This window comes from Lissotriton helveticus, chromosome 6 (genome assembly GCF_964261635.1).
Source record: "Lissotriton helveticus chromosome 6, aLisHel1.1, whole genome shotgun sequence".
NCBI classification, from domain to species: domain Eukaryota; kingdom Metazoa; phylum Chordata; class Amphibia; order Caudata; family Salamandridae; genus Lissotriton; species Lissotriton helveticus.
Genome location: NC_136067.1, coordinates 1714548873 through 1714562745, shown reverse-complemented (window position 1 = coordinate 1714562745; position 13873 = coordinate 1714548873).

Sequence of the window (13873 nt, the reverse complement as noted above, 5' to 3'; positions counted from 1 at the left end):
CCACTAAGCAGAGGATACCTGTGGAGGTGTCTGGTAGTGAGTCTGAGGGGGACAACCGGCCACCTGCACATGTGCATCATGCACGCGGGGAGAATCCTGCTGAAGGACACAGGCGCTGTAACAACATCACAATGAACTACTTCTAGTGCACCCATACCCCTCACACAACACTGCACTCATGCATGCCACATGAATTAATGACATGAGGAAGTTTTGTGTTCAAAATAAAAATATTTTTTATGTTCTACAAGCTGTAGATGTGCTTTGATTCATCAAAAAAATGACAACTGTATTGCATCATACAGGCACTTTTGTCCAGGGCTGACGTGCGTTGTTTCATCACCATGGCACTGCCGTAAATGTTTACTCAGTCACTGGCACCTCCTGACGGACGCACCCTGTTGCCTCTCCGACTCCACGTTAGGAGTGTCTGGCCTGGATGCAGCACTGGGCCTGGTACTGCGGCGCCTTTTCTGGTAGCATCTGCACAGACAGGCTGCTCAGGCTCGATGTGCCCTCACTGGCATCATCACCCCCCCTTGCATGGTCATGGTCGCACACCGGTTGATTCTCAACTGCGGTGGTAACCTGCTCCAAGGCCCTTGCTACATCTTGGCAGCATTGTACCATTTGAAGTTGCATGGCCAGCAACCTGCGCGAAAGTTGTGATGTTGCGTTCCCTATGAGGTGGTTTGACCGGGTATATGCAGACAGCCTGGTCAGCAGCTGGCGGTGGCGTCAGCGGGTGATGTCCTGCTGCGACACCATCAGTTGGTTATTTTTCTTCACTGCAGCCGTTAGCTCCTGCACAAGCTCCGTCAGCTGATTAATATTGCGTGCAGTTTTGTACAACTGCAGCTGCTTGGCTGCCATGTGCTGAGCCTGCTTGCGGTGCACTGTTAGCATCCGGGACTGAATTCCGAGCCCTAGATTTTGGGCCTGTTGCTCCCTGTCTGGTCGTGTGGTCACGGTGCGCTGCTGCCTCAACCAGCCGCTTGCCTGGGACCGAACAGTGGGGGTGCGGCGAGTCTGCCTCCTGGCTGGTGGTGGGGTCTGATCCACTGCCATGCGTGACGCCTGGGGTGGTGGAACTGCACCTGTCTCTGCAGGGGTGGCCCTGCACGTTTGGGAAGGTGCTGGTACTGGTGCAGGTCCAGGTGCGTGTGACGTTCCAGGTGCTGGGGCTGTTTGGCTATCTCCCTCCATCTCATCCGGAGTCCCTGCAATATGGAGTGCCTCCCTGTCTATGGTCTAGGCATCTGCGGCACCTGTGATGTGAATGAATGCATGATTAATTATATGATTCTGGCACCTGGGATGTAGCAACATGCATGCAGACTTGCATCCCCTGACTGGCTTTAGGGGTAAGTTTCACTTGACTGTTCTGGATGTGTGTGGCTATCAGGGCACATTGTCATACTACAGGTCCCACAATGCAACTGGGAGTTTGTGATGGGCAGGAACTGCATTACTGGGTTTACCAAATGGCTGGCTATGAAGGCATGGGCATTGTTAGGGTACGGGGTCGCACTTGCATTGTTCTTACCTTGTGATTGTTGTGTCTCTCGGGAGGTGTCCAGCTGAGTGATCCCCATGCAGGCTGCAGGGTTGATGGTGTCCTCAACCAAGTCCTCCAGTGGTGTGTTAGCCGGAACTGTGGACTCTCCTCCTCCCGTGACCACTCTCTCCCCCAGCCCCTCCGCAATGCGTTCTTTGGCACGATCTCTGAGGTCATACCACCTCCTCTTGAGGTCATCATTTGACCGCTGGGTCACTCCTACGGCCTTGACCTTCGCCCTGATGCGCAGCCAGATGCGCCTTTTGTCAGCCTCGGCCACCTTCCTGGAAAGCTTTCCGAAAAGCTTGTCATGGTCCTTTCTGACCCCCTCAATCAAGTACTTCAACTCTTGTTCGGAGAACTTGATTTTCCTCTTCCTGCCAGTTTCACTGCCTCCTGCTGCATCCTGGGACATTGTGGTTGCAATGTTTGTCCTGTCTTGGGTCTGCAGAGTGTGTCTCCTGGAGCTCAGTGCTGTGCCTCCTCCTCAATCCAGCTCTGTGTTCCAAATGAGTCATGGAGCTGCCTACTTCCTGGTTGTGATGTCATCATTGTGCTCAAAATGCGACTTCCCGTTTTTGCGATCTCGCAATCTGCGAGATCGCTATTTGCGATTTCGGTATTTGCGGAAATCAAAATTTCGGTTTGGGAAACAGGCGATTCTGCGAATTAATAGCGATTTAAGGAAAATCACATACGGCGATTCCGGGCGATTGCGAATCGCACTTTATTTGCGATTTTGATGATGCATCCCATTCTGCGAATTCTAAATAGCGATTCGGCATTTTTCGCTATTTGGAAATCTCAGATTGGGTGCTTGATGAATCTGGGGGATAGTGTCAATTTTCTTAAGTCAGTCTTGGAAGATTCTTATAAGAGTGCATTTAGAAAGCAGTATGGCCCAGCTGGAGAGGAAAAAAGCCAGTACAATGTGGAAAGTAGTTTATTTTAATGTGTCCACAGGCCTCTGTGTGCTTCCACGTTCACAAGTAAACCTAAGCATTCCACTTGAACTTTCTGCAGCTCAGATTCCTTACCTGGCAAATTAAGGGCCCGATTCACAGAACTAACTTAAGACAAAATCCTACACTTACTACTATTTTGGTATTCACAGAAGGCACTTACTCAATTTGGTATTCACAGAATGCACTTACTCATTTAGGTATTCACAGAAGGCACTTACTCATCGATGAGTAAGTGCCTTCTTTGAATACCAAAATGAGTAAATGGTAGTAAGTTTAGGAATTTGTCTTAAGTTAGTTCTGTGAATCGGACCCATAGGGTGTACTTAAACACAGTGGGTCCTCCAATATTAAAATGTATGAAAAATTGAATTTTTACATTTCTATGTGTTGTTATATTAGTGAAGACTTGCCTGGATATGGAGAAGTGTTCACGTTAATGGTCGTGATGCACAGCATCTCATGTGTCGTCCTGCACTCCCCACAGCTCTGAGCTTGCCGTACATCTTCTCAGCCCTACAGAGAAGCTGCAGAAGGTGCGAGCCAGTTAGCACGCCCAATTCCAGCAGCAGGCATATAATTGCTGTGCACAATGCCACTACTGACCGAGAGCAGAGGGCTCACACAGCAGTGATGCAGGGCATCTCGGGTGATAGAAGGGCAGCACGGACAGTTCTGTTGCATGGCACCAGGAGTCACTGCCTCACACCTCAGTGGTCCTTTATGGCATTATGCACCTTTGGGGTCCCTATGGCTTATTACTAAGCCCGCTGAAGCAGGCTCATACCTCACCCATCATACAACACAGAGCCTGGAAGGACTGGCTGCCTCAGCAGGTTCTAAAGCTGCATACACTCTCTGTAGATGCCTGTGGGTTAATGTGTTGACTGCAGAGCTATGATGTCCACCTGTTGTTCACATTTTGTAATTCTCTGCCTTTCTAGGTCTCTGCTTTTCATAAGGAGTTCTATAAAATGAGTACCATTAGGTCCCACAATTAAAATACACTTCATGAATATTATTGCAAGTCCAACAGAATTTGTGAAATGAGATGAGAACTGCAATGAAGATTCTGCTGCTTGCATTATTAACTGTGATGGTTAAACAGGGTAGAAAAGTCAGACATAGGGACAGCCGGCAGAAGAGACAACAAACATTACCTGCCCTCGCTGCCAGCAGGGCTTGGGCAGAGGCTGTGTCCGAAGGGTGCATAAAGGGCCTATCAGTCAGTACAAAGGTTAACCTACAACCCGTTATTCATAGTAGAGTCTTGTAAGCAGTTTTTTAAATGGTAATATCGAAGTGCTGGCACCCACGATACCAGGGTACCTGTTGCTACTGACAAGTATTTTGTATTGTACCATTAACAGCAATGAAGCCCTCTTGAGAAGTGCAGGTACTCTGTACCTGTCTATAAGTGGTTTTCCTACATTTAGACATAGAACGATGACTTCATGTTACCACTAAAGGGTACAACCGGACCAGGGCTTTTCTCAGATGTGCAAGCTAAGCTGAAGTCAGCCAGCTTACAAATCCCAGAATGCACTAGGTAATTCAATAACAAAAACAAGTTTACTGCCACCCTGGAGACACGCTGTCCTTTGGAAACCTTATGCTAACCACACAGCAGCTCGCTTAAGGTGAAAGCACCTTGAGGCTGCTGTATCTTGGCTCTGCAGATTATGGGTGGCTGTGAAAGTAGCTGCCAGTGCGAGGCATCTGGCCAAGTTGTACACAGAACTGAAGTGTCCCCATTTTATGTTTATTCAACATGGCAAGTAGCAATATTACAACGCGCAGTGATACTCTGGGTTGTAGAGCAGCTGATTCAGAGAAGGCCTTTCATGTGTGTGTTTGATTTGTGGCCACTCTGGCCAGTAAACCGGGTGCCATTCATGGAACAGCTTCCTAACTCGGGTGGAAGCGGCTGGGAAGGGAGCATATCCACAACCATACCCTCTCTGCTGCTGCCTCAGTCTGAATGTCCCTCACAAAGAAAATAACTATTCTTAAGAACAAGACATCACTTGAGCAGACTGGTTTCAAACCAAAGGATGTTTCCTCTCCGACACTGCAAGTATTTGTTTCCAAGGCGGGAGACACTGAGACGAGGAAGGAGTTGAGCAGGAAAGCGGTATATTGACCGATTAAACATGAGGCGCATACGCTCCTTGCAGGAACGGAAAGCATCAAACACAAAAGAGTTCTCCAAACATCAGATAAAGGATGCCAGCGTAAGTAAACAGTACATGGCCTGTGCTCTTCATCCTCAAACAGGAGTGAGGTATTGTCTGCACCAACGAGTAAGGAGGCAGCAAAGAAGAGCGATGCAAGAGTGAGCCTATAGTAAAGTAACAGGTGGGAATAAAGTTGTTTTGTTGTTACAGTAGGTCTATGCAGACAGCGCATGCACTGCCTAGACTCAACCTAAAAAGCAGCCTGATCTGTGCATGAGAACTTTTTTAGGATTTAATCCAAAATTGTAACAAATCATTGGTGAATGTGGCCTGTAAGAAAAGCTTCTCACCTTCACCTCCTCTAAGTATGTCTACATCATGGATGTCATTTAGGGGTCGCCAGGGGCCACATTTGCAGCTGTGGCTTGCCCATTGGGGCCCCTAGCACTGCCCTTGTGACCTCAGTCCAGGGGCGTAACAAACAGCCCCACAGCCCCCGCAGTGCGTGGGCCCCCCAGTCTTCAGTACATGAAGGGGACCCCCCCAGCTTAGGTCGAGATCTGTGAGAGGCTCTGAAGCAGCTGCAAGTGTGCAGCCTGCTCAGAGCTCCTCGTGTTGACCCAGGACTGAAGGGAAACAATGTAACAACTTACATTGTTTCTCTTCAGTCAGATCTGGGCCGGAATAAGGATGGGGGTGGGGGCCCCAGAGACAGCATTCTCCAGGGCAATGCTCATATGAGAAGGAACGAGGCAGCAAAATGGTGCCCTCAGGTAAGCACTCCTGTTAGAAGGCAGACTACTTTGTGTCTGCCCTCAGGCATGTTTAATAATTGAGCTCAGTGTTCCAAGTTGTGTTTGTGTTGCTCTGGTTGCAGATGAGAGGCGGGGACATTGTAATGCGAAGGTGGCTGACTGTTCTGGATGCCTGGGGTCTGGGCTCGGGCGCTTGTTCCCACCTTCTCATAATTTGTTGACACAAGTAACTCTCAAGAAGGAACGGTTACAAGGAAAGGGTGCTGCGCTGCAAAGCGTGTTGTGTGAGTCTTAAGGCAAAATGCGCTATATTTAAATCCACCCACCGCCCTTAAACTGCGTGGTAAATTGCCTTTAGAGCTTTTTTCCTGATGCCACGAACGTAAAATTATCATATTTACGCAACAACTGTTGTTCCTCTAAACCTTATAATTAACCAGAATGAGGGCGCAACATAATGGCCTGCGGACCTTGCTGGTAATGTACCCATGGCCCCCCAGAGAGAGAGACAGCGAGTGGAGAGAGAGAGAGAGAGAGAGAGAGAGAGAGAGAGATAGAGAGAGAGAGAGAGACAGAGCGAGAGAGGCAGGGAGAGACAGAAAGTGGAGGGAGACAGTGGAGAGAGAGACTGGAGAGAGAGAGTGGAGAGAGAGAGTGGAGAAAGAGAGAGAGAGTGGAGAGAGAGAGAGAGAGAGAGAGCGAGGGAGAGAGAGAGAGAGAGAGAGAGAGTAGAGAGAGAGAGTGGAGGGAGAGAGTGGAGAGAAAGTTGAGAGAGAGTAGAGAGAGAGTGGAGGGAGACAGTGGAGAGAGAGTGTAGAGAGAGTGGAGAGAGAGTGGAGAGAGAGTGGAAAGAGAGTAGAGAGAGGGATTGGAGGGAGACAGTGGAAAGAGAGAGTGGAGAGAGATTGGAGAGAGAGTGGAGAGAGAGAGTGGAGAGAGAGTGGAGAGAGAGTAGAGAGAGAGAGTGGATGGAGACAGTGGAGAGAGAGAGAGTGGAGAGAGAGAGTAGAGAGAGAGTGGAGAGAGAGAGTGGATAGAAAGTGGGGAGAGAGATTGGGGAGAGCGAGCGGAGAGAGAATGGAGGGAGAGAGTGGAGAGAGAGAGAGTGGAGAGATGTCGGAGTTTCCTCTCCGACACTGCAAGTATTTTTTTCCAAGGTGGGAGACACTGAGACGAGGAAGGAGTTGAGCAGGAAAGCGGTATATTGACTGATTAAACATGAGGCGCATACGCTCCTTGCAGGAACGGAAAGCATCAAACACAAAAGAGTTCTCCAAACATCAGATAAAGGATGCCAGCGTAAGTAAACAGTACATGGCCTGTGCTCTTCATCCTCAAACAGGAGTGAGGTATTGGCTGCACCAACGAGTAAGGAGGCAGCAAAGAAGAGCGATGCAAGAGTGAGCCTATAGTAAAGTAACAGGTGGGAATAAAGTTGTTTTGTTGTTACAGTAGGTCTATGCAGACAGCGCATGCACTGCCTAGGCTCAACCTAAAAAGGAGCCTGATCTGTGCATGAGAACTTTTTTAGGATTGAATCCAAAGTTGAAACAAATCATTGGTGAATGTGGCCTGTAAGAAAAGCTTCTCACCTTCACCTCCTCTAAGTATGTCTACATCATGGATGTCATTTAGGGGTCGCCAGGGGCCACATTTGCAGCTGTGGCTTGCCCATTGCGGCCCCTAGGACTGTCCTTGTGACCTCAGTCCAGGGGCGTAACAAACACCCCCACAGTCCCCGTGGTGCGTGGGCCCCCCAGTCTTCAGTACATGAAGGGGACCCCCCCAGCTCAGGTTGAGATCTGTGAGAGCCTCTGAAGCAGCTGCAAGTGTGCAGCCTGCTCAGAGCTCCTCGTGTTGACCCAGGACTGAAGGGAAACAATGTAACAACTTACATTGTTTCTCTTCAGTCAGATCCGGGCCGGAATAAGGATGGGGGTGGGGGCCCCAGAGACAGCATTCTCCAGGGCAATGCTCATATGAGAAGGAACGAGGCAGCAAAATGGTGCCCTCAGGTAAGCACTCCTGTTAGAAGGCAGACTACTTTGTGTCTGCCCTCAGGCATGTTTAATAATTGAGCTCAGTGTTCCAAGTTGTGTTTGTGTTGCTATGGTTGCAGATGAGAGGCGGGGACATTGTAATGCGAAGGTGGCTGACTGTTCTGGATGCCTGGGGTCAGGGCTCGGGCGCTTGTTCCCACCTTCTCATAATTTGTCGACACAAGTAACTCTCAAGAAGGAACGGTTACAAGGAAAGGGTGCTGCGCTGCAAAGTGTGTTGTGTGAGTCTTAAGGCAAAATGCGCTATATTTGAATTCACCCACCGCCCTTAAACTGCGTGGTAAATTGCCTTTAGAGCTTTTTTCCTGATGCTACGAACGTAAAATTATCATATTTACGCAACAACTGTTGTTCCTCTAAACCTTATAATTAACCGGAATGAGGGCGCAACATAATGGCCTGCGGACCTTGCTGGTAATGTACCCATGGCCCCCCAGAGAGAGAGACAGCGAGTGGAGAGAGAGAGAGAGAGAGAGAGAGAGCGAGAGAGGCAGGGAGAGACAGAAAGTGGAGAGAGACAGTGGAGAGAGAGAGTGGAGAGAGAGAGAGAGTAGAGAAAGAGAGAGTAGAGAGAGAGAGTGGAGGGAGAGAGAGAGAGAGAGTAGAGAAAGAGAGTGGAGGGAGAGAGTGGAGAGAAAGTTGAGAGAGTAGAGAGAGAGTGGAGGGAGACAGTGGAGAGAGAGTGTAGAGAAAGTGGAGAGAGAGTGGAGTGAGAGTGGAAAGAGAGTAGAGAGAGGGATTGGAGGGAGACAGTGGCAAGAGAGAGTGGAGAGAGATTGGAGAGAGAGTGGAGAGAGAGAGTGGAGAGAGAGTAGAGAGAGTGGATGGAGACAGTGAAGAGAGAGAGAGTGGAGAGAGAGTGGAGAGAGAGAGTGGAGAGAGAGAGTGGAGAGAGAGATTGGGGAGAGCGAGGGGAGAGAGAATGGAGGGAGAGAGTGGAGAGAGAGAGAGTGGAGAGATTGGAGAGATAGAGAGAGTGGAGAGAGAGATTGGAGAGAGAGAGTGGAGAGAGAGAGTGGAGAGAGAGAGTGGAGGGAGACAGTGGAGAGAGAGTGGAGAGAGAGAGTGGAGAGAGTGGAGAGAGAGAGAGTGGAGAGAGAGAGAGTAGAGAGTACAGAGAGAGTGAAGGGAGACAGTGGAGAGAGAGTGGGGAGAGAGAGTGGTGAGAGACAGCGGAGAGAGAGATTGGAGAGAGACAGTGGGGAGAGAGAGTGGAGAGAGAGTGGAGAGAGACAGTGGAGGGAGACAGTGGATAGAGAGAGTGGAGAGAGAGTGGAGAGAGAGAGTGGAGAGAGAGTGGAGAGAAAGTTGAGAGAAAGAATGGAGAGAGAGAGTGGAGAGACATTGAAGAGAGACAGTGGAGGGAGAGAGTGGAGATAGAGAGTGGACAGAGAGAGTGGGGGGAGAGGGTGGAGAGAGAGTGGAGAAAGAGAGTGGAGAGCAACAGTGGAGGGAGAGAGTGCAGAGAGAGAGTGGAGAGACAGTGGAGAGAGAGTGGGGAGAGAGAGAGAGTAGAGAGAGAGAGTAGAGAGAGAGAGTGGTGCGAGAGAGTTGAGAGTGGAGAGAAAGAGTGGAGAGAGAGAGTGGAGAGAGAGAGAGTGGGGACAGTGGAGAGAGAGAGGAAAGAGAGATTGGAGAGAGAGAGTGGAGAGAGAGAGAGTAGAGAGAAAGAGTGGAGAGACAGATTGGAGAGAGAGAGTGAAGAGAGAGTAGAGAGAGAGTGGAGGGAAAAAGTGGAGAGAGAGAGTGGCAAAAGAGAGTGGAGAGAGAGAGTGGAGAGAGAGAGAGTGGAGAGAGAGAGTGGAGAGAGAGAGAGTGGAGAGAGCGATTGGAGCGAGAGAGTAGAGAGAGAGTGGACAGAGACAGTGGAGAGAGAGAGAGTGGAGAGATTGGAGAGAGAGAGAGTGGAGAGAGAAATCGGAGAGAGAGAGTGGAGAGAGAAATTGGAGAGAGAGAGAGTGGAGAGAGAGTAGAGAGAGAGTGGAAGGAGACAGTGGAGAGAGAGTGGGGAGAGAGAGTGGAGAGAGACAGTGGAGAGAGACAGTGGAGAGAGATCGGAAAGAGAGTGGAGAGAGACTAGAGAGAGAGTGGAGGGAGACATTGGAGAGAGAGTGGAGGGATACTGTGGAGAGAGAGTGGGAAGAGAGAGTGGGGAGAGAGAGTAGAGGGAGACAGTGGAGAGAGACAGTGGAGGGAGACAGTGGAGAGAGACAGTGGAGAGAGAGAGTGGCGAGAGAGAGTGGAGAGAGAGAGTGGAGAGACAGTGGAGATAGAGTGGAGAGAGAGAGAGTGCAGAGAGAGTAGAGAGAGTGGAGAGAGACAGGGGAGAGCGAGTGGAGAGATAGTGGAGAGAGAGTGGAGAGAGGGAGAGTGGAGAGAGACAGTGGAGAGAGACAGTAGAGGGAGACAGTGGAGAGAGAGAGGAGAAAGAGAGAGTCGAGAGAGAGTGGAGAGAGACAGTGGAGGGAGAGTGGAGAGATAGTGGAGAGAGAGTGTAGAGAGAGACAGTGTAGAGAGACAGTTGAGGGAGACAGTGGAAAGAGAGAGTGGGGAGAGAGAGTGGAGAGAGAGAGGGGAGAGAGAGAGTGGAGAGACAGTGGAGAGAGAGTGGAGAGAGAGTAGAGAGAGAGAGCGTGGAGAAAGACATTGAAGAGAGAGTGGAGAGAGAATGGAGAGAAAGAGTGGGGAGAGAGAGAGAGTGGAGAGAGAGTGGAGAGAGAGAGTGGAGAGAGAGATTGGAGAGAGAGTGGAGACTGAGGGTGGAGAGAGAGTGGAGAGAGAGTGGAGTGAGAGAGAGTGGAGAGAGAGATTGGGGAGAGAGTGGGGAGAGAGAGTGGAGAGATAGATTGGAGAGAGAGAGTGGAGAGAGAGTGGAGAGAGAGTGGAGAGAGAGAGAGTGGAGAGAGAGTGGAGAGAGAGAGAGTGGAGAGAGAGTAGAGCGAGAGTGGAAAGAGAGAGAGAGTGGAGAGAGAGTAGAGATAGAGAGTGGAGAGAGAGAGTAGAGAAGAGACAGTGGAGAGAGTGGGGAGAGAGTCAAGAGAGTGGAGAGAGAGAGTGACGAGACACAAAGTGGAGAGAGACACTAAAGAGAGACAGTGGAGAGAGAGGAGAGAGAGAGCGGAGAGAGTGGTGAGAAAGTAGAGAGAGAGTGGAGGGTGACAGTGGAGAGATAGTGGAGAGAGAGTGGAGAGAGAGAGTGCAGAGAGTGGAGAGAGAGTGAAGAGAGAGTAGAGAGAGAGTGAAGGGTGACAGTGGAGAAAGAGTGGAGAGAGAGTGGAGAGAAAGTGGAGAGAGAGGGAGTAGAGAGAGAGAGAGAGTGGAGAGAGAGAGAGAGAGAGAGAGAGAGAGAGTGGAGAGACAGTGGAGAGAGAGATAGTGGAGAGAGAGTGAAGAGAGAGAGAGAGTAGAAAGAGAGAGTAGAGAGAGAGAGAGTAGAGAGAGAGAGTGAAGAGAGAGACAGTGAAGAGAGAGTAGAGAGAGAGAGAGTGGAGAGAGAGAGAATGGAGAGACAGAAAGTGGAGAGAGACAGTGAAGCGAGAATGGAGAGAGTGAAGAGATTGGAGAGAGAGAATGGAGAGGTTGGAGAGAGAGAGCAGAGAGAGAGACACACAGTGAAGAGAGATTGGAGATAGAGTGGGGAGAGAGACAGTGGAGAGAGAGTGAGACAGTGGAGATAGAGTGGACAGAGTAGAGAGAGAGAGTGGAGAGAGAGAGAGTGGAGAGAGAGAGTGGAAAGAGAGAGTGGAGAGAGAGAGGCTGACTGACTGACTCAGAGACTGAATACTGACTGACTGAGAGACTGACTGGCTGAGAGACTGACTAAGAGAGAGAGACTGGCTGACTGAGAGAGAGACTGACTGACAGAGAAGGAGACTGATTGAGAGAGAGTGAGACTGACTGACAAAGAGAGAGACTGACTCAGTGACAGAGACTGACTGACTGAGGTAGAGAGATACTGGTCGACTGAGAGAGAGAAAGAGAGAGAGAGACTGACTGACTGAGCGAGAGCGAGAGACTAACAGAGAGAGGCAGAGACTGAGAGAGAGAGAGGCTGACTGACAGAGAGAGACTAATTGACTGCAGGAGAGAGACTGACTGACTGAGAGAGACTGACCGAGAGACTGACTGACTGAGAGAGAGACTGACTGACTGAGGTAGAGAGAGAATGACTGACTGAGAGAGACTGACTGACTGGGAGAGAGAGACTGACTGACTGAGAGAGAGAGGGAGAGACTGAGTGACTGACTGACTGAGAGAGAGACTGGCAGAGAGAGACTGACAGAGAGAGAGAGAGAGACTGACAGAGAGAGAGAGACTGAGAAACTGACAGAGAAAGAATGAGAGACTGACAGAGAGAGAGAGAGAGAGACTGACCGACAGAGAGAGGGACTGACTGACAGAGAGAGACTGACTCACTGAGAGAGAGAATGAGACTGACAGAGAGAGACTGACTGAGAGAGAGAGACTGACTGACAGAGGGAGAGACTGACAGAGAGAGTCACTGAGAGACTGACTGACTGAGAGAGAACTGGCAGAGAGAGAGAGAGACTGACAGAGGGAGAGAGACTGACAGAGAGAGAGAGAGACTGACCGAGAGAGAGAATGAGACTGACAGAGAGAGAGAGAGACTGACTGACAGAGAAAGGGGCTGCCTGACAGAGAGAGACTTGACTGGCTGAGAGAGAAAAAGAGACTGACAGAGAGAGACTGACTGAGAGATAGAGAGAGAGAGAGAGAGAGCGAGAGAGAGAGAGAGAGCGAGAGAGAGAGAGAGACAGAGAGAGAGAGAGAAACTGACTGACAGAGAGAGAGATTGACAGAGAGAGTCACTGACTGAGAGAGAGAGACTGACTGAGAGAGAGAGACTGGCTGACTGCGAGAGAGAGAGAATGACTGACTGAGAGAGACTGACAGAGGGAGAGAGAGAGGCTGTCTGGAAGATATTTGAGAAGAGAGAAGAGAGAAATAAATCGAAAACCACAAACCTTGGCAAAAAAGTGTGGTGCTCATAATCTGGCACAGTAGTACAGGTATACCTTCCTCTATTATGAGGTGATGGACATATATTGTGCACAACTTTATGAAACTAAAGGCAGGGTCCCAAGCTGTGCCAGTGTGCACCTTTTTTGGGTGTGTCCAGGGCTGCCATAACCATCAACAGGATTCCTAAAAAAATACTCTATCAGCATACATGCCAACATTTCCAAACAGGAACGAATTAGCAAGTGAGAGAAGTCGGGGGAATTTATTTTCCCCATTGACTAACTATAAAACAGGCAATCTAAGGCAGGAAAGAAGCTTTCTTAGGCTTTAGAAATCGATACTCTTCTACCTAAATCGGTCTGCTGGCATGTATAAATCAGGCACTGGTGTGAACTGAGAGCATGCATCTGCACTGGAAAGAGTGCAGCAGTCAGAGACATATTAAGGATTTGGGGGGCCCTGGGCCAAACCTATTTTGGGGGGCCCTATTCAGAACAGCTTTGAATTTATGATCCAGTTTAAACTCTTTCATAATCTCTTTGGCCAGTGCACAGGCACACTAATCCAAATCATAAATGTATTTGCATCTTAAATTCGGGGATAGTGACGTGTTTTCAATTTTGTAACACAGCAGGAGCTCACTAACATTATTGCAAATAATCTCTGTGACACCATTCCATCTCTAATATGTGAGGTCCTGTTTCGATCTAAAAGAAACTTATTTATGGATGTTGCATGAAAGATGAACACATTTATCTGGAAAATGTTTGTAATAGTCTCTCACACATCACCCACATTACAAATTAAAGGAAAACTGTATTTATAACAATCTGTTAAAAAATTAATAAAGGTCATATGGGAAAGTTACTTTGCAGAACAGAGTTGGTTCTATCAGGAGGGGGGGGGGTGCTGAAAGGCTGGGCCCTGGGCCGGAGCCCCCTTATCGCCTGCCTTAAAACGTCTCTGGAAACAGTAAAAGTCAGAAGAGTGGTTTCAAACTGCAGCTCCATGTTTCTCTGCTCGTGGCCTGGCCTGCCCGTAGATGGTGCACCTCGGACTCCCAGTGACATTCCATATGCCCTCTGGAGTGTACTAGTTATAAGATACTTCATACTTGGAACAATCTGGTGCAGGCTGAAGGGCAAAGGTTTTCCCTCATTTGAATGGGGCAGCCACCAATGAAATATAGGATTGCCCTCTTGACACTGGACATGAGTGGAATGTGCACTTAAGCTATGGGCATTAAACAAGGGGCTCAGCATGCACCTGCAGCCTATTCTATATAACATGTGTCTGGTTGAACAGAATGTTCTGGCAGATTGATGGGTGAATATGCTGTGTTGAAACAACTGAATTTCCTCTGACAGTTTGATAAAAT